Genomic DNA, 20,745 nt, shown 5'->3' with positions numbered 1-20,745 from the left:
TTTTTTGTGTGTGTGTGTGTGTGGATACAATTACATTATAGTTCAAATAGTTTTGCCATATGGGAATTGATAAAATGTTTCTCTCTTCATAGAAAAGGGAACCTCTCAGACCAGGTGTTTTCAAGATTTTATTGTTTTGCCTTTTAATCACTTCAATCTTTGTTATTCATTAATCTTTTCCCTATGATTTAAAACCATAGTCAGCACTGATTGCACCAGAGTCTGTAATTGCTTAAAATTCAGATTGAAGTAGAGTCATGACCATGATACTTTTTGCTTTTGCTCTAACATTGTGAATCACAATTTGTTAGTTTCTAAACCAAAGTAACAGATGACTTTGAGTGGAACAATCCTTGCTCCATAAAAATACTCTGCTGCAGTGAATAGCAATTGGTCAACTTCTCTCTATCACAGATGGAGTGAAGGGTATGAGGGAGCATAGTAGAGATGACCTTGCTTTTGAGTTGAGACTGAGAAATTTCAGTGTGAACACAGAATCAAACTTTCCCACGTATTATTGAAAAAGAGAAAGCGTGTGTGTGCATGTGAGAGAGAGACAGAGAGAAAAAGACAGAGAGAGAGAGAGAGAGCTCTTTACAGACCCTATGTGGAAGATCTGTTTTTGTTTTTGTTTTTGTTTTCCATTTAACAATTTCATGACCAGTGTGGCCTTTGGTTTGTAACTTGGATATGGATATTGTTTGTCATTGCACTTTGTATTTTATAGCAGTAGCTCATTACTCATGAGAACGTGTGAAGTTCTTACTGAAAACCAAATTTTAAAAATTCATTTAAGTCTATTCTTGCAGAATGTCATTTTGTGCATATTTTCCAATAGTTGCATAGCTGGCAGATAACTTTGGCTAAAATTATTTTTTGACTGAAGTATCTTGTATATTCTATGATACGATTTGGCTGTGTCCCCTCCTAAATCTCATCTTCAATTGTAGTTCCAGTTTCCCTCATCTGTTTTCATGATATTGGGTGAGTTCTTACAGACCTGATGGTTTTATAAGGGGCTTGTCCCCCTTTTGCTCTGCACATCTCCTTGCTGTCACCATGTGACAAGAATGTGTTCACTTCACCTTCCGCCATGATTGTAAGTTTCCTGAAGCTTCCCAGCCCTGAAAAAGCGTGAGCCAATTAAACGTCTTTCCTTTATAAATTACCCAGTCTCAGGTAGGTCCTTACAGCAGTGTGAGAATGGACTAATATGTACTAAGTAAAAATTTTTATATATAGAAAAGTAAAAATAAAAGCCATCAAAACTTTTAAATGTGAAATTCCATGCCAGTGATCTAAAACTTTTAAATGTAAAGCTTTTAAATGTGAATTCCATGACAGTTTGAGAAAATTCTCTCTTGGTGTCTCATTGAGGCAAAATAATAACTAATGTGAGTATTTTAATAGATTATTTTGACATAATTCATTCTAACCAAAGTACATGTTTACAAAAATCTTCTTTAAAAAACAATTTAAAGAACTGATAATCACAAGAAAGATTACTAATAGTTTTTAAAGTTTTATGGAAAAAAGTTATTTTATTCAAAAGTATTAAGCACGTTACTTAGGCATTGAATCTAATTTTGCTTTAAAAATGACGAAAAAATACATTTTACTGGAAAATACATTGGGAAAGAGACTTCTCAGTACTCTAATATTCATCAGCTTAAAGAAAGAAGATGTTAAAAAGAAAAAAGTTGACTCTAAACTAAAAAATTGCCTCAGCTTCCCAAAGTTCTGGAATTACAGGTGCAAGTCGCTATGCCCAGCCTAGATTTTTTTTAATTCTACTTTTTTTTTCTCTGATCATTGTTGCCTCTAAATATTAAAATAAAATATTGTTTAGTTAGAATATATGCCTGGTTGTGAATAGGTGCTTGGTTTAGTGCTACAGATTTTAAATTAGTACTTAGATATTAACCAACATTTTTATACACTTTTTAAAGTGATTTTATGGAGTTTGATATGAGTAACAAAATCACATGTCAATGATCTCAAAATTGAATTTTGTTTTAAGAATATCATGTCAATGTAAATAATCTTTCAACCCATAAATGTCAATGAAGAAAGTGGGATCAAAGAGTATATTATCTGGGTTATGTTATAATTACAAGAGACAGAATTACAACTTGCTGTTTTAAATTTCAATATGCGTGTTGTATATGTAATAATACAAACTGATAAAGAAGTATCTAATCAATTTTCAATACAAATGGCTAAATCAAAATAAGCTACGTATTTATGGAGGGATTAAAGGATTAAAAGCAATGAACAAATATGGAATATCTTCAAATTTAATAGTTAAGAAAGACCATCAAATTAAATTTACAAAGACTAATTATTTCATGACTATTATGGAAGATCCAGTGCTGAATACAAGATTAGATGATTATGCAAGTTTATACAAAGTTTGATGCTGATTGATGAAATAGTTAAACTTGTATACACTGGCATTGCTATTGAACCATTTTAGTATTTATATTATTTAGTAAACTTATAAGCATCTTGGAAATCCTTTTTATATTTGTAAAAAAAATAATTTAAAATTATTTTAACTTTTTTTTTGAGAGAGAGTCTGAATCTGTCAACCAGGCTGGAGTGTAGTGGCATGATCATGACTCACTGCAGCCTCTACCTTTCAGGCGCAAGCAATCCTCCACTTCAGTCTCTTGAGTAACTGGGACCACAGGAGCACGCGACTACATCTGTCTAGTTTTGTTGTTGTTGTTGTTTTGTTTTTATTTTATTATTTTATATATATTTTTTTTAAATAGGGACAGGGTTTTGCCATATTGCCCAGGTTGTTGTTAAATTCCTGAATTCAAGCTATCTGCCTACCTCAGCCTCCCAAAATTCTGGGATTCTCCCAAAGTTCAGCCTACACTTTTTTTTTTTTTTTATTCTAAGTTTTTTCTCTGATCATTAATTACATTGAAAAGGTATAATTTTCAAAATGGTAAAACTGTGACTCTGTAAATATTAAATAAACATATGTCACTCATTTTATTTAATTCACTGATTAATGGGAATACGAATAAGTCAATTCAAATGAGAATTTGACTTACAAAGAGTTTTTATTCTCCACTAGACAGCATTCATTTTTATTTTTTTTTTCTTTTAATTTTTTTAATGCAACTCTCCCTTTCCTTTTTTTTTTTTTTTTTTTTTTTTTTGAGACAGAGCCTTGCTCTGTTTTCCAGACTGGCAAGATCTTGGCTCACTGCAACTTCTGCCTACTGGGTTCAAGAGATTCTCATGCCTCAGCCTCCCAAGTAAGTGGAATTATAGGTGCCTGGCACCATGCCCAGCTACTTTTGTATTTTTAGTAGAGATGGGGTTTCACCGTGTTGGCCAAGCTGGTCTTGAACTACTGACCTCAAGTGATCCACCCATATTGGCCTCCCAAAGTGCTGGGACTACAGGCATGAGCCACCTCACTCAGCCATTCATTTGCACTTTAATGAAGAAAAAGTATCTTCATGGCTAGGAGCAGGCAGCATTTGCCATAAGTTTTCTACAACTCTACTACTCCTTCAGAGTTATAAATAGCTTAATCAATCTAAAACAACTAAAGGTACACACTTCTATAGAATCAGAAGTTCACTAGACAGTTTCCAGAATGCCACTACAAAAAAACTGCCAGTCGTCTCTTCTGCCTGTTTCAAGTCTGACAAATTTTGCTGACAGTAACTCCCACTCCTCTTTATAGGTCTTATCTACTTCCTGTCACTGTATGCATATTCTTATGCAACATGTTCTTTATAGAGTTGAGCTCATCTAGTATAGACAATTTTAAATTTCACTATTTCCACAGATATTTTCATATCATCAGGAAATCCTTAGAAATATTTAAATGGCTGCATGATATGAATCTACTAAAAACTATTTAAGCCTTCTTCTTCTTTTTTTTTTTTTTGAGACTGAGTCTCGCTCTGTCACCCAGACTGGAGTGCAGTGGCACAATCTCCACCACTCACTGCAAGATCCGCCTCCCGGGTTCACCCCATTCTCCTGCCTCAGCCTCCCCAGTAGCTGGGACTACAGGTGCCAGTCACCATGCCTGGCTAATTTTTTGTATTTTTAGTAGAGACAGGGTTTCACTGTGTTAGCCAGGATGATCTTGATTTCCTGATCTTGTGATCTGCTTGTCTTGGCCTCCCAAAGTGCTGGGATTACAGGCATGAGCCACCACGCCCGGCCTAAGCCCTCTTCTAATGTTGGTCATAGAAGGTATTTAAGTGTTTGCTATCTTAAATTGATCTGAGACCAGCACTATGCATACCATATTAAACTACAAAATAAATTTTAATAAATAATATTATAGTAATGAATGTTTTATACTACTTTTAGAATTAGATCTATGTAGATAAAATATGTTTCTGATTACTTGTATGTGTGTATGTATGTGTATGTTTGCATGCCTACTTTTAATATTAGTGTACATAGTGTCTGTATTGTATTGGGATTATTGGATTTTGTATTATCTAATATGATAGACAAAATATAACACTTGTAAAAGTTGTATTTATGCAATAACCGAAATGGAAAATATTTTATATATTTATGTGCCATTAGAACTTTCTACTTTGAAAATTGTCTGTATCTTTTGGAATTTTGTTGTTGTTGTTCTTTTCAGGTTGAGGGAATCAAATGTGATTGGTTATAGTGACAATGTTGCAATTTGCCTAAGCCCTATGACTCCCTGAAACAGAGAATGTCAAGAAATCTTCCTAATCATTTTGTGATTTGGGCAACAGCTTCTGAAACACTCTTCCCAATATGATTTAAACAGATACAGAGGCCTCCTTATTTACCTTGACAAGGCTAGACAGACTCTCCAAATTCCCATTCTTTATCTCATAAATGGTTGGTTGAACTGTTTTCCCCACTGACAAATTTAGATAAAACTTAATCAAAGTTTAGTCAGACTTCTCTCCTTCACCCAGGCCCCTGAACTTTGACTCAGACTTTGGTAGATATTTTATTCTTAAATTATAAAAATAGTGGTGCTGTCTGCTATTAACAAACCACAAAAGTGAAAATGTCCAAATAACTATTCTACAAATAAGTAATGTGACATCATCATACTTAATGCAGAATTTACTGATAAAGAAAGATACTTATGTTAGGAAATGAAATATATTTTCATTATTTGTGATTATTTGAATTCTAGTTTGCTAAATTGAAGGTAAATTCCATAAACCTGTATTCACTGAATCAGTTAGGTTATCAATTATGGCAAATTTTTTTTCTCATTATTATTTTTATAGGACATTAAAAAATTGCAACTTGTCAAAGCTTTTAACAACTGAATTAATTAAGTCATTTCATAAGAACTGCAGACTGCTATAGACCCAGCACAGTAGTACCTCTTGAAAAGTAAATGTACATTTTTATTTTTAAGTTGTACTGCAAAGGAATTATCCAATGGACGTTTCCATAGCGATTCAATCTGTTCCTTTGTCCCAATCCATTTCCAAGAAATTCCGTATCTGTCTGATTCCTGGCTCTTAGCTCCACCTCTTGTCTATGATTGTACTCTTTTCAATTTCAACCCAATAATCTAAATTCATGCCTCTCCTTATGAACTCACTTCAATTTTTTGCAACTGTTCCATGGTATAAGATTTGCTGAGTATTAAACCCACCCTGTGAAGCCCTGCTGCAGCATTCTCAGGATACAAATACACGGACAATTCAACTCAAACTTGCTCAAAGACTAATTCAGCTTTATGCCCGAGGAAGCAGTTGTGCTATTGATGTTCTGTAGCCCAGTGGTTCCCAACCTTTTTGGCACCTGGGACCAGTTTCCTGGAAGACAATTTTTCCGCCAGATGGGAGAGGAGGGTGGTTTCAGGATGAAAGTGTTCCACCTCAGATCAACAGGCATTAGATCCCTCACACGTGCGGTTCACAATAGGGTTTGCATACCAGTGAGGCTCTAATGCGCCCCTGATCCGACAGGAGGCAAAGTTCAGGCAGTAATGCTCTCTCACCCTCCCCTCACCTCGTGCTATGAGTCCTGGTTCCTAAATGGATAAAAACAGGTACTTGTCCCTGCTCTGGGGGCTGAGGATGCTTGCTGTAGCAGATATTCCTGGGCTAATAGATCTTACTACAACCATCTGTAACTAATTTTATAGCAGACAATGTATTAACTAAATCTAATGCAGAGACTTAAAGCTACATCACACAATGCCCATGGGGAGAGTTAGAGATGCAGTATGTTTCCTTTATAAACTATTCTAAAATACTTTGGCTCTACTTTGTTATGCTCTATACTAGAATGTGGTAAACTGTAGCTTGAATCCATATATGCCTGCCTTCCTGTTTGGTAAATAACATTTTATGAGATCACACCCCTGCTCATTACTGCTGCGTGTCTCTGCCTTTGTGCTTGTAGCTGTGTAGTTGCTATAAAGACCTTCTCTGTTGTATTCCTAGGGCTGTCTTTATGAACATGTGCCCAGTGCAGTCCCACAGGGTACCACACAGTGAAGGGCTTATATTTAAGGTTTAATTTTCTTCAATTACATTGTTGAAATTCTTAAAATATTTATTTTTGAATTAGTGTTCATAAAGTCTGCTGGGGCAACATATGATATACTGGGGGCTTAATGTGTCAGCTCATATCTTTTTCCAACCTCCCTTTCTCCTCCGGAAGAATTTTTCTGACAGCTGCTCCCAGTCAACCCTGTCTGCCTATCCTTGTCCTTCCTGATCTGGTGCTTCAATGGCTGCCGCCCATTGGCCAGAACAGCTACAGATTACATTAGTCAGGGAGATCCAGGTTCCACCATGCAGATGTCCTGGTCTGGAATGCAGGGAGGATTGGGCTCTGGAGTTGGCCAGAAATGTCTCAGGGAAGGCCAAGGTGGCAACTGTCCTCCCAGCACCAGCAATGGTACAGTGAATTCCCCAAATGACTAGGCAGAAGCTTTTTGCCCACTCCCATCCATCATTTTTCACTGAGCCCTTTTGTAGCTGAACCTGATTTTCCCCTAAGCCTGTTAAAAGTTAACATCTGACTCTACTACATCTTTCTGATCAGGGAAAAACCTCAAGGCAAAATGGATTCAGAATCCAGACTTACTTCTTATCCTTTATCTTTCATGGCATCTCAAACTTGTTGTCTTGACTACTTTGCTAGCTTTATGCTGTCTTTAAAGATTGTTTTTACACTTATTTGGAACTTTTTCAGTGACCCTAAGCAAAAGTGATCCATCTTTATTAGAAGTAAAAATCCACTAACTAAGAAATAAACATTGTTCTCTCAAGTGGTTCAAGACATTTTAACAGGAGTTTGCTTTTAAAAATCTTGTAATAGTTATACTTAACACGAAAAGGAAATTGACTTGATGATTCAAATTATTTTAAATAATTTTACTTTAAACTGTAATTTTCTTTTCAAATACTGCACAAGCTGCCAATTCAGTAGGTAACATTTGAAGACCTGCTGAATTTCTCATATGTCCAGAATGACACTATACACATAGCTGAAGCTGAATAAATTTTCAATTTATTAATCATGTGCAGATGCATTCTCTTTGGCAATTTAATTTATTTAATACCCAGGAACAAATGGATAAGATGTTTATGTGTCATACTAATGGGAATGTGGCATCTTTCTCACAAGGGGTTCAAAACATTTTAAAATTTAATTTACTCTCAAACTGTGATAATACTAATATAATTATCTTTAATATTATACCTAAGATTCAAAATAAAAGGAGTAACGAAAATTGCCAGAAATTATGAGATGCAAATTTGTGATCAGAGGCAAAATCCTTTCAATTCTAAGGTACTTATTTTAAAAAATGAAGCCAAATACTGAGGAAATTGCATTAATGAAAAATATATTCACTATTTTTTGTGTCTTTTAAATGAAGTATTGATTCAAATCAGCACTTTTGTTTTGGGAACAAGGTATTGGAATTAGCATCTCACCTGAATTTATATGATGCAGGTGATGGCAGATTAATTCACTGTTTTTAAGTTTCTATGTCCACAGCTCTGCTGAAGTCATTCTGACAAAAATCGTTAGAAAAATATAAATTCACCTCTATAGTGATATCCTCCTAAAATGATAACCTGACATGTTTTATTTTTGCCAAGCGGCTTCATCTGAAACAGCATATTGTAATGTGAAAAGGATCCAGTAATCAGAAACAGTTTAGAAAAGTCACTGTAGGCAACAGAAGATCACAATATATCACTGAGGTTCCTTTCATGGGATATAGGATAGATCTTAATGTTTTGTTCAATAAAAGGAAAATGTAAAACTGTGTAGAAACATGAAAGCAAAGTGATAAACAGGAGGCTATGTCCAGCGTCCAAAACAAAAATCTGGATTATGCTCCTGTCAGTACTTCTGTCTAAAACAAGCACAGAGAATTCAATGATTTATATCTTAGAGTGATATTGTACTAGGGAGGCAAATTATATTAATAGGAAACAAAAGGTTTACCTATGAGACTTTTGTTATTGTTAATTTGATGAAAATTTACCAGTTCCTTATTATGATTAACACTTAGAAATCTTGCTTCTAAAAATAAATTAAAACAAAACAAAAACTTAAACACCACAATAATTTTTATAAAATAATGATGAGTTATATGTAGTTAATTTTTGCCAACGTATTAGAACATGTGGTGTTCTGTACTGCTTTTTAAGCAATTGATAATGTCCAAATCTCAGGCTGACTTTTACATTTAAATAAAGGAAGTTATTTATTATTACATGATCATATACATTAATCAAAATACATAAAATCTTTAAAAAATATGTCAGTGGAAAGAGACCTTTCTGTTATGGACTTAAAATATGTGTCCTTCCAAAATTCACAAGATGAAATTCCAATCACCCATGTGATATTAGGAAATGGTACCTTTGAGACGTAACTGGGTCATGAGTGCTCTGCCTTTATGGAAGAAACACCAGAAAGTTCACTAGTTCTCTTTTTGCCATGTAAGGATATGAGAAGACGGCAATTGGCAATCTGAAGCACTTCATCACCAGGTTCTAATCATCCTGCCACCCGATGATCTCTGTCTTCTAGCCTCTGGAACTGTGATACATTTTTGTTGTTTATAAGCCACCCAGGCTATGGTACTTGTTATAGCAGCCCAAAGATACAAATGGTACTTGTTATAGCAGCCCAAAGATACAAAGGCACTTTCCCTTTCCTGTAAGGGTTTTTCAAAGATTTAGTATCTACATGGTATTTTCTAACACCTACCAAGAAATTATTTGACTGCATTTTTATTATTGTATCCTTGAACAAGAAATTAATTCAACAATCCCTTTCCTGAACTTTCTCTCAACCTCCTTCTTTATTTTTTGGCTTGCTTTTATACTGATATCAATCAAGAAAATATTCCCTTTTCTTTTAAGAATCCTTTCCTAGTCCATCTTGTTTTGGTAGATGCTTTTCCTGTATGTTCACTCTATTACAGTTTCCATAACTTTGTCATGCTATGCCATATTTGCCTACTTATCTATCTGCCTTCCATAGTAATTACTATATACTACTTTTGCTTTCTGTCCTCTTCACCATTTTCCCCAGATACAAGACTGAGTACTTCACATTTTGCAGATACTCAATTATTTGTTGAATAGATAAAGTTCTCAGTTAAAAATAGCAATGCCCTATCAGAAAGATTACTAAGTGAATAATGGCCTTCTGTTTCCTGATTCATAAAATTTCACAAAGGCTAATTACAGAAAGCAATGTCTAGCCAAGAAGGAGTAGAAGGCTTTAAGTCAGTGCAAACAGTGCACCACAATTAAAGTTAGAAATATCCCAGGACCTCAACATATATTTCACAACAAAACTCTTAATTTGCACAATTAAGCATTCATATATTGTTTTCAATTTCTTCTTGATCATAAAAATATTGATTTTGTACTGTAACTTTTCACAAGGAAAAAAAAAAAAAGAAACAATTCAAATTGTACCTGGTGTAATTATATTCCAAACACTGTTTCAAAGCAAATTTCAGAGCACAAACCCAAGATGATCATCAGGCTATAGAATTTGATAGTTATAGTCACTATCAATCAAAAGTAATAAAACTGATTTCTGACCAAATAATAAAATTTATGTTTTCATTATCTTTATGGTACACCTAAAACGACCATGAAATAAACTAATTCATTCTACTTTGTGAAATAAACTGAATTTACTTCACACCATTACTAGCAATTCCACTTTAATAGATTTATAAATTGCCAAATAACATTCCTGAAGGTGTAGTAAGAAATAAATTTACCACCTAGAGTTTTATTTCTTCTCTTATCTTTTACAATGCATACGACTGCTTAAATGATCTATTTAGCCCTTTATTTTTTCACAATATGTTAGTTCATATTACTTAGCAATATATTTTTATTATTATACATTTATTCAATAAAAAATAATGTTTATATATTTAATTTTTGCTTTGCATAAAACTGCATTTGATACTTTTATTGAAAGCATTTATACTGTAATTTAATTTTACTTTTAACTTGTGATTACTCACAGAAGCTGGTTCAAATATTTTTTAGTCTTAAAACACTCACACTTCATTGTAGTCTAGCCAAATTTTGTTGGCAAATTAATGACTGTTTATTACTTTTGTAATTAGTTTTTGAGACTCTAATTTACATTTTAGAAATGAACTGTCTGAGACAATAATGAATAGTCACTATTAGACATGTAAAATTTGAAGAGTTCAAATTCAGGTGTGCTGTAAGTATTAAAAATACAGATTTTCAAAAACAGTAAAAAGGTGAATACCGTAAAATATCTCAATAAGGCAACTGAAACTTTTAAAATATATTGGAATCAATCAAATATATAATTAAAATTAATTTTACTTTTATTTTTACTTTTTTTAACATGGCTACTAGAAATTTTAAAGTTGCATAAACAGCTTGCCTTTGTGGCTCACATTATATTTCCTTTGGTCTATGCTGTTCTGGCTTTGCTCAATGGTCCTTTTTCATATTGTTGCCACATTTTTCTTTATATCTTTAACTATTTTCTTTTTCCACCTGAAAAAAAAATACTTTTTTAGGGGGTCATTTTCACATTATTGGTACCAACCTATAATACTTAAACTATTAAGTTGGGTGCAGCGCACACACCTGTAGTCCCAGCTGTTCAGGAGGCTGAGGCAGAAGGATTGCTTGAGACTAGGAGTTTGAGGACAGCCTAGGCAACACAGAAAGACCCCATTTATTTCTTTTTAAATATGTATACTTGAATTCATAAAATTTCCCTTTCAGCTTTACTGTTTAATATGTGGAGGGAGACTGCTGGGTGTGTGTGTGTGTGTGTGTGTGTGTGTATGTATGTGTGACTAAGAGAGAATTTTGAAGGTTTCACATGTGTCAGATCCTCTTTTAGTGATATTACATGAGATGTCTCATTTTAATTAAATAAAGTCCATGTAAGAGAGATATCATTCCTATTTTACAGACAGAGAAAGAATCTTAAGGAAGATTGAGTAACTTATCCAGTATGCACTTCTCTAAAGAAAATATTATCTTAATTGATAAAATCTTTAAAATATCATATAATAATAATGTAGCTATTTTCAGAAAAAAAATATTAGCAATATTAGCTCCATGGGCATTATAAATTTTAATATCCTCAAAATTTTATTGTAATATGTCTAGTTTTTTCAGGTGTATCTTGACTTAATTTTGCAACAATTCACTTAAGGCTGCTGCTACTTTTATCTTGTCCATTGTTATTATCTTTTCATATGAATTCCATATAACTTAATTAATATAATTCTTAATGTGTTTTAAAATTGTCTCTAATATCACATATATTTAATTCTTAGGAAAATTTGGATAATAAAAGCAGAAAACAAATACTATTATTTGTATTGTAACAGTATATGGTAATAATATATGTCATAGATCTGGTTTCAGTATATTAAGAACTGTTTTGAAATCAATATAAAGAGACTTTAGTCATTAAAAATGTACAGATGGTATAGTTATGATAAATTGTTGATATTCCAAAGTAAATTATAATAAGAATTAAAACAATGTCACAAGATCCTTCGGGTGTCACTTCACCAGCCAGACACCTCTGTGACTGGTGAAGCCTCTGCTTGAAATTTGCTGGCACCTGCTAGACTTGTTCTGCCCACCCAGCCCAGCAGGCATCACTCATCTCACACTGTCAGCCCAGATCCCACACTTGCCAAGGCTGAGCCAGGTACAGAGTGGTGAGAGATGTGTGTGTGAGCGAGTGCAGGGTCCAGCCACTGCGTACAGGCAGGCACGCCAGCTACTGCAGTGGGGCAGGCAGCTCCAGGCGCAGGCACAGGTGCGAGTTTGTGTGAGGCTACATCTGGACTAGATGTACAACAAGTCACAAACAGTCTCTGCTGTAGGCACCAGTATCCAGAGGAGCAGAACACAGTGGCAGCTGAGAGCTCGGAGATGCCAGGAGTTGTGGGGCCCCAAAGAGGGTGTTACAACATGCCACAACCCTGGCTCGTGGAGCTCTGAGGTCTGGGCTCTCAGAAGAAATGCCACTCTTCACTGTTACAGTCTGGGAGTGCATAATCACCTACAGCTCAGCAAGCCAGCCAGGAACATGTTAGAGCTCCTTTCACTCCTGAGGTTTGATGGGTCCTGAGTTCTTTTCCTGAATCCAAGAAGAATGAGGTTACGCTGACAACTGGAGGGCGAGCAAGGCAGAGAGGAGTTTTATTGAGTGACAGAATAGCTCTCAGGAGACCCAAAATGGGTAACTCCTTTCCACAGACAGGTCTTTGTGTAGAGGAGACTTGAAGTGGGTAGCTCCTACCTGCAGGGAGGTCATCAAGAAGAGTGTCTGAGTCTGGCTGAGTCTGAGACCCGGGGTTTTTATGAGCTCACCAGGGAGGAAATCCATGCTGATTGGTTCATGGATGGCAGTGGGAGGACCTGGGAAAAGTACCCTAAGTTCTCACTCTGGTCACAGACTCCATCCAGAACCTGCATCCGAGCCCCCAGACTTCAGGCTGTCCATTGCTCTTGCTTGAAGGTGGGGTTTCACTGGAGCCTTTTTTTCCTGTCTAGGAACCTGTCTGCCTCCTGCTGCCATCAACATGCCATCCAGGGCACCGAGGCTGTCAGTGCCAAGGGGCGAATGAAGGCCAGCACCCAGTTGACCTCTGACACCTGGCCTCCCTCCCAAGCTCACCAGCGCCCAAAGCCTGGAAGGGGTCAAGGCGGCAGGGAGGGTGGTATGTCAGCACAGCCTTGAGTGTGTGCACACCAGGCTGGCTTACGAAGGTGCCCAGGCTTGGCCACAACTTTGCTCTACGCTGAAGCAGGAGCTGGGAGTGGGGAGAGGCCAGAGAGCAGGAGCAGGCACTTACGAACCTGCAGGGGTAAGGGGTTTCCCAGACCCACAAGAGCACAGGGATATCTGGGTCAGGAGTCACAGCTGGGTGGCTGCCGCTGCACCGGGAAATACTGGACTCCTGCTTGTTCCCAGCCCCTACCAGCTCCACAGATTGCACATCCCCAGTCAAGCCTCCTCTGATGCATCTGGCTTCCGCGTAGTAGCTGTTCCAGATGAGCCGCCACTGCCACCAAGAAGACGAATAACAAGAATATAGCAAGAAACACAACTTCGGATATAGCAAAAAGAAAAATGGGACTGAACGAAATTACCTTTCTACTTGACCCCAAGATGCACTGCCGTGTCATTCATTCTGCAAATGCATCAGCCTGGCCTATGTGCGGAGAACACACAGAGGATAATTCTGACAATAGCAAATCTAGGTTAGTCCAACACTTTTGCTCCATAACTCCAGAAAAGTCACAACCTCACCATATCCTAGTTTCCTTAATTATAATAAGAGAGAGTTTGATGAAATGGAAGATTTTAAAGAATTTCCCACTTTTAATAATATCACAGTTCTTTAAATTATGTTTAGAAACATCAAAGTTGATATTATACAAAATCCATAATAAATGAAATAGAATAAAGAGAGAAGCTATAATAAATAAAAACCTAAGCATAATAAATAAAAGCAGGCTGGGTGCAGTGGCTCATCCCTGTAATCCCAACACTTTGAGAGGCTGATGCGGGCAGATCACTTGAGGCCAGGAATTTGAGATCAGTCTTTAGTTTTTTTCTGGTCAACATGGCAAAACCCCATTTCTACTAAAAACATAAAAATTAGCTTGGCATGGTGGCTTATGCCTGTAATCCCAGATACTCTGGAGGCTGAGGCACAAGAACTGCTTAAACCTGGTAGGCCAAGGTTGCAGTGAGTTGAGATCACGTCACTGCACTCCAGCCTGTACAAGAGTAAGCACTATCTCAAAAAGAGAAAAAAAGAAAAGAAAGGAAAGAAAAATGTTTGTTTTTTGGTCACTCCCAATAGATTTTCTATGTAACTACTGGGTTGTTTTTCTGCAGGTACAGAAATGATTGCTACATATTCACTCCCCAAGATTAGGCCGTAAGGTTTTTCATGGGCGTAAATATAATTTTTCATCTTTGCGTCTTAATATCCACACCCAAACAGGAAGAACTCAATCTCAGTTAACTGTTAATAAAACAAGATGAAATACTATGTTTTTACCATAGTTTACCAAATAAAGTATACAGTTGAGCAATTTTCTGAATAATTATCATTTAAATACCATGTTTATTTCATTAATTATATCTCTAGATATTTTGATACACAAATAATATAGTTATAAAACTTTTCCAATAATGTTGCCCAATTTTTGAGTTTATGGTACTGAAAATTACTTTATATCTAATTTTTGATGTATATTTTAACTTGTACCTTTCAAACAGCATTAATTTGGAATATACAGTCCTTTAAATTTTAAAACTTAGTTCAAAGATTTTTATTGCAGTGTTAGTTAAAATACTTTCTAGTTTCCTTAAAATATATCACTTTGATGACTTTTTAAAATGATATTAAACAATGTATTTCAGTTTTGTAGTTTATATTTGTCAAATATTTATAATGATCATATCCTACATTATATCTATTACTCAAAACATTGACAAACTATAAGCTGCATTTACTAATATTCTAAGATGCTAATATTCATTCATTCATACTAAGATAATATCAATCACTATGACACTTGGTAATAATATTTATACTTATATTTATATTGTTTTATAAAATATAATAATTATAATTATATACAATTATAATATATAATATATGACATAATATGTATTATTAATATAACATGTAATATATAATATATTATTAATATAGCATATAATAATGCATTATTTATATATCACATATAACATATAATACATTATTATATATTGCATATTATATATAATATAATTATATATAATTATGTAATAACAATATTCAAAACTTGTATCTATTGCAGGACACAAAAAAGGTGTTAGACTGTTCTTGGTGTCCATGATTTTGTAAATTTCACTTCAGAAGTACGTGTGTGTATGCGATGTATGTGTGTGTATTTAAGCAAGACTTTTACTCATTGTATAGAAAATACTGTTCAACGTGCACTGAAATGATGGCATGCATCTCTGCCATTCATAGGCAGACACAATTCTGATGTCTTTCACATTTTTTATTCTTTCTGAAGCATCCAAAAGCACACAACCTTTAAGTTAAAGTGTATTAAATGAATATATATAATGAATTTGTGTAATATAATGAATATACAAAGCACATTTACATTAAAGAGTATGAGTATGCGTATTATATATACTGGCCCATACACAGTATCTTCTTATTCTATGGGTACATCCATGTCATTATATTTTTTAAAGCTTTCAGGTGGTTCTAAGTTGCAGAGAGATTTGACAACCAATGGTCTAGCCATAATCTTCAAGCCTGAAGATTTTTTTTTTAAAGACCTGTTAGTACTTTGTTATTTTTTCATTATCTCTTATTTTGATTGTTGGTACCTTGGATAATTCACAGATATTCTCAGATTAAAAGTTGTTTGCTCTTGAATTTACTCTTTATCTTGCGGACAATACTAATGAAAATGTGATTGGAAAGACCCAGAGCGTCAATGTTATCTCCTGCTAAGGCTGACAATCAACTTTGCCTCCAGCGGCATTTATTTTTCTATAGGCAAGTTGGAACCCACATCTTAGATTGCCATCCATAGGCAGAGATAATTTAAAACTTCATGTTGCATATTTTTACGTAAGCTCTACTATTAACATTACGGTCTATAACACAAAATCTGCTTAGGCAAATGAATCTTTCCATTAACCAAACCTAAACCTTTAATGGTCCCAATTAGCTGAAGAGACTTCCTGAGTCACCATTTACTTCTCTCTCAAGACTCCCTTTATTAGTTCTATTTCTCAAATATTTATAGTGCAGTCCCCCTTTTCTATTTCATTTGCCATTGAATTCAGATCCTTATTATCTCTTACATTTTTTATTGACCTAATTGTTAACTTCCAGGTATGTCATGTTTGTGTGTCTTATTTTGCTTTTCTAAATGGGTAATGGCATGTATTAAATGGTATCTTTTAGATATGTTCAAAAGGTAATGCAACAGTTTTATTTTTAAGTGTCAATATGTACGATGTTTTAGAAATTACCACCTTCCAAATATTTAAACTAATAAATTTTAGATGACATCTTAAAAATATGTAGGGTTGTCAATAGTTTTTCAAAATACTTTTTGGGTTTAGAAATGCAAAAACAATGAAAACCACTACTCTACTTCTATTACAAATCTTTTAAAATACATGTTATTATAATCTTGAAAGTGCTGATTCATACTATGAATAGTACTTAGTTAGCATTAATAAGCAGAATTTTATATAACATTTAATATTTTTTATCAGAAAGTAATTTTCTAAATTAGTTAAATGGTTATAAAAATACAGTATTTTAATGTAAATATTTTACAATATCGTAATTTCTGCACCAACTTTCTCACAAATTTTTGTATATTATATAAACATGCTATATGTGTATATAATAATTTTGTATATGATAATTATAGAAAATTACCATATACACCATATACACATATAGCATGCATGTTTAGTAAATACAAAAAAAAAATTAGTCTACTATCTGACTACTATATTCCCTCTGGAAGAAGCTATGTTTGTTCAAGAGACAATTTGACATTTTATATTTGCAAAAAGTTATCAGCAAATATCAGGAACAAAAATCAGATGTGAGCTAACCAAAGACAAGAAAACATCAAATTCGAATGAGGCAGCTTAATAAGAAAACATAGCAGAGTACATATCATCCATGGGGTCATAGCCAAACAATTTTAAGAGGAATAGTTAACATATTTTAATAGTCACCTATAACTTATTGTAGTGTATTCCCATACTGTTATCCAAAATTTGTAGTTAATATAAGAACAGCATAGAAAGAATGAAATAAGTGAAAAAAACCCCTGAAATATCAGAAATCTTCCAAATTTAATAAACAAAGGAATCTTGAAGTAGGTATACCATGTTCCCTGGACCTCCACATAGCAAGACTCTGGAGATAGTTAGTCAGGGCTCTCAATTTCCCAAAATATATAAAGTTTGAGCCAATTTTATTTTAAATTTCACAGGGACAGAATGCCTTCAGTAGGTATGACTTATATATAATTTGCCTGACTGAAATGAAATGAAATAAATACTGTGCTAATTCAGTTAATTTTATTTCAATAGCCAGTTGTAAAAGTTTCCTTTGGTAACTTTAAAAATGTGCTGTGATTTTAACAGTCCTCTGCATGAAGTACAGTTTAAATAATTTTGTAAAAATGTGGTATTAATTGGCTAAGACTTCCAAAGCAATTATAATATCTGTAGGTGGTTTGAAGCTGATACTGATCATTGATGCATCAAGTTTAATAAAATGATACTTTTTTTGCCTGAATGAATTCTAAGCCAGGGAGCCCTATAGTACCACTTTTTCATCAACATTTACAGAATTCATACAATGTTAGTTCTAGAAAGAATTAAGTATCCTTTCATCCAACTGCTTCATTTTACTGATAAAGAAATTACAGTTGACAGAATTTGAATAAATTGTTCAAACAATTATATAACAAGCCCTGGATTGTAAGAAGAACTTGAATTTATGTCTCCAGCTTCCTAGTTTAGTACATACTCATTTCAACACAAAACGCTGCCAAAGTTTTAGTGAAAAGGATACAGTAATTCATTATCAATTATACCAGTTGCAAAATTAAATCAAAATACTCAGAAACTCAGTAGAATATTCAATAATTATTTCAAGTTCATTCACTAAATATGTAGTCACATTACAGAGTATTTGCAGGAGAAAAATAATATAAAATTATGTTATATTTTTATTTTTGCTAATTTAATATTCAGCTACATTTTCATTTATGATCAAAACTTGTTATAGAAAATCATTCAATTTCAGCAATATTTTATAAAGCATAGTATCTCTTTTAAAATATGTAACTAAATTAAGACTAACAATCTCCAAAAGTTAATTATGCAGTTATTTTTTTTTTCGAAAGAAAACCCCACTTTCCGATTGACAACCATTATGACATTGTACACAGAGAATATACAGATTTAGTTAACTAATTTATGACACTTAACACCATGAATCAGATTCAAGTTTGCTATGAAGTTAGAGTAGTAGATAGGCAGACAATAGTAGGGAAGGATAGGGCCCCAAAGTAATGTCAGGTGACTGTCTTGCAATTGTCAGGTGGCCCTTTAATTGTGGGCCACAACTCCCAATAAAATCCTAAGAATTGAGCAAATATGTTGCAGATGACATGATTGTACATTTAGAAAACCCCATAGTCTCAGCCCAAAATCTCCTTAAGCTTATAAGCAACTTCAGCAAAGTGTCAAGGTACAAAATCAATGTGCAAAAATCACAAGCATTCCTATACACCAATAATAAAGAGCCAAATCATGAATGAACCCCCATTTACAATTGCTATGAAGAGAATAAAATACCTAGGAACACAACTTACAAGGGATGTGAAGGACCTCTTCAAGGAGAACTATAAACCACTGTTCAAGGAAATGAGAGAGGACACAAACAAATGGAAAAACATTCCGTGCTCAAGGATAGGAATAACCAATATCGAAAAAAATGGCCATACTGCCCAAAGTAATTTATAGATTCAATGCTATTCTCATCAAATTATCATTGACTTTCTTCACAGAATTAGAAAAAAACACAAAAAACAAACTACATTAAATTTCATATGGAGCCAAAAAAGAGCCCATATAGCCAAGACAATCCTAAGCAAAAAGAACGTAGTGGGAGGCATCACACTACCTGATATCAAACTATCCTGCAAGGCTACAGTAACGAAAGCAACATGGTGCTGGTACCAAAACAGACATATAGACCAATAGAACAGAACAGAGGCCTCAGAAATAACACCACACATCTACAACCATCTGATCTTTGACAAACCTGACAAAAACAAGCCATGGCGAAAGGATTCCCTATTTAATAAATGGTGTTGGGAAAACTGGCTAGTCATATGCAGAAAACTAAAACTGGACCCCTTACTTACACCTTATACAAAAATTAACTCAAGATGGATTAAAGATATTAACATAAAACCTAAAACCATAAAAGCCCTAGAAGAAAACCGAGGCAATACCATTCAGGAGATAGGTATGGGCAAAGACTTCATGACTAAAACACCAAAAGCAATGGCAACACAAGCCAAAATTGACTAATGGTATCTAATTAAACTAAAGAGCTTCTGCACAGCAAAATAAACTGTCATCACAGTGAACAGGCCACCTATAGAATGGAAGAAATTGGTCTCAATCTATCCATCTGACAAAGGGATAATATCCAGAATCTACAATGAACTTAAACAAATTTAAAACAAACAAACAACCCCATTAAAAAGTGGGCAAAGGATATGAACAGACATTTCTCAAAAAAAGACATTGATTCACCCAAAAATATATCAAAAAAAATCACCATCACTAGTCATTAGATAAAGGCAAATCAAAACCACAACGAGATACCATCTTACACCAGTTAGAATGGTGATCATTAAAAATATCTGGAAAGGATGTAGAGGGATAGGAAAGCTTTTACACTGCTGGTGGGAGTATAAATTAGTGCAACCATTGTGGAAGACAGTGTGGCAATTCCTCAAGGATATAGAACCAGAAATACCATTTGACTCAGCAATCCCATTACTGTTTATGTACCCAAAGGATTATATATCATGCTACTATAAAGACACATACACATGTATGTTTATTGTGGCACTGTTCACAATAGCAAAGACTTGGAACCAACCCAAATGCCTATCAGTGATAGACTGGATAAAGAAAATACACTATGGAACACTATGCAGCCATTAAAAAAAGACAAGTTCATGTCCTTTGTAGGGAAATGGGTGAAGCTGGAAACCATCATTCTCAGCAAACTAACACAGGAACAGAAAACCAAACACTGCATGTTCTCACTCATAAGTGGGAGTTGAACAATGAGAACACATGGGCACAGGGAGGGGAACAGCACACACCAGGGCCTGTTGTGGGGTGGGGGTCAAGGGGAGTGATAGCATTCAGAGAAATACCTAATGTAGATGGGTTGATAGGTGCAGCAAACCACCATGGCCCGTGTATACTTATGTAACAAACCTGTACGTTCTGCACATGTATCCCAGAACTTAAAGTATTAAAAAAAAAAAGAAAAGAAAAGAAAAGAAAAGGAAGGATTGAGCAAAGTTGTTCAGGCATGTGCAGTAAATGGTAAAATGGTGGAATTTGACTTTCCTT

The 20,745-nt window shown here is 34.5% G+C and overlaps 1 protein-coding gene across 13 annotated transcripts in view; it reads right to left on the bottom strand.

The window, feature by feature from the left end:
* Positions 1–20,745, bottom strand: part of EYS (eyes shut homolog) — a 413,676-nt gene that overhangs the window by 236,006 nt on the left and 156,925 nt on the right. For 5 of the 13 annotated variants that reach the window (XM_065543877.1, XM_065543889.1, XM_065543891.1 and 2 more), the window contains exon 3: positions 10,924–11,039. The exons of 3 other annotated variants lie outside the window; for them this stretch is intronic. The gene's annotated coding sequence lies outside the window, so the exon portion shown is untranslated. Of the gene's footprint in view, positions 1–10,923; positions 11,200–20,745 lie in introns of all 13 variants that reach the window. 5 more of the 13 variants (XM_065543882.1, XM_065543881.1, XM_065543880.1 and 2 more) reach the window with 5 other exon arrangements.

The sequence above is a fragment of the Macaca fascicularis genome, chromosome 4, assembly GCF_037993035.2.
Source record: "Macaca fascicularis isolate 582-1 chromosome 4, T2T-MFA8v1.1".
Classification (NCBI taxonomy): domain Eukaryota; kingdom Metazoa; phylum Chordata; class Mammalia; order Primates; family Cercopithecidae; genus Macaca; species Macaca fascicularis.
The sequence above is the reverse complement of the archived record's forward strand: the minus strand, read 5'-3'. Positions and strand labels throughout refer to the sequence as shown.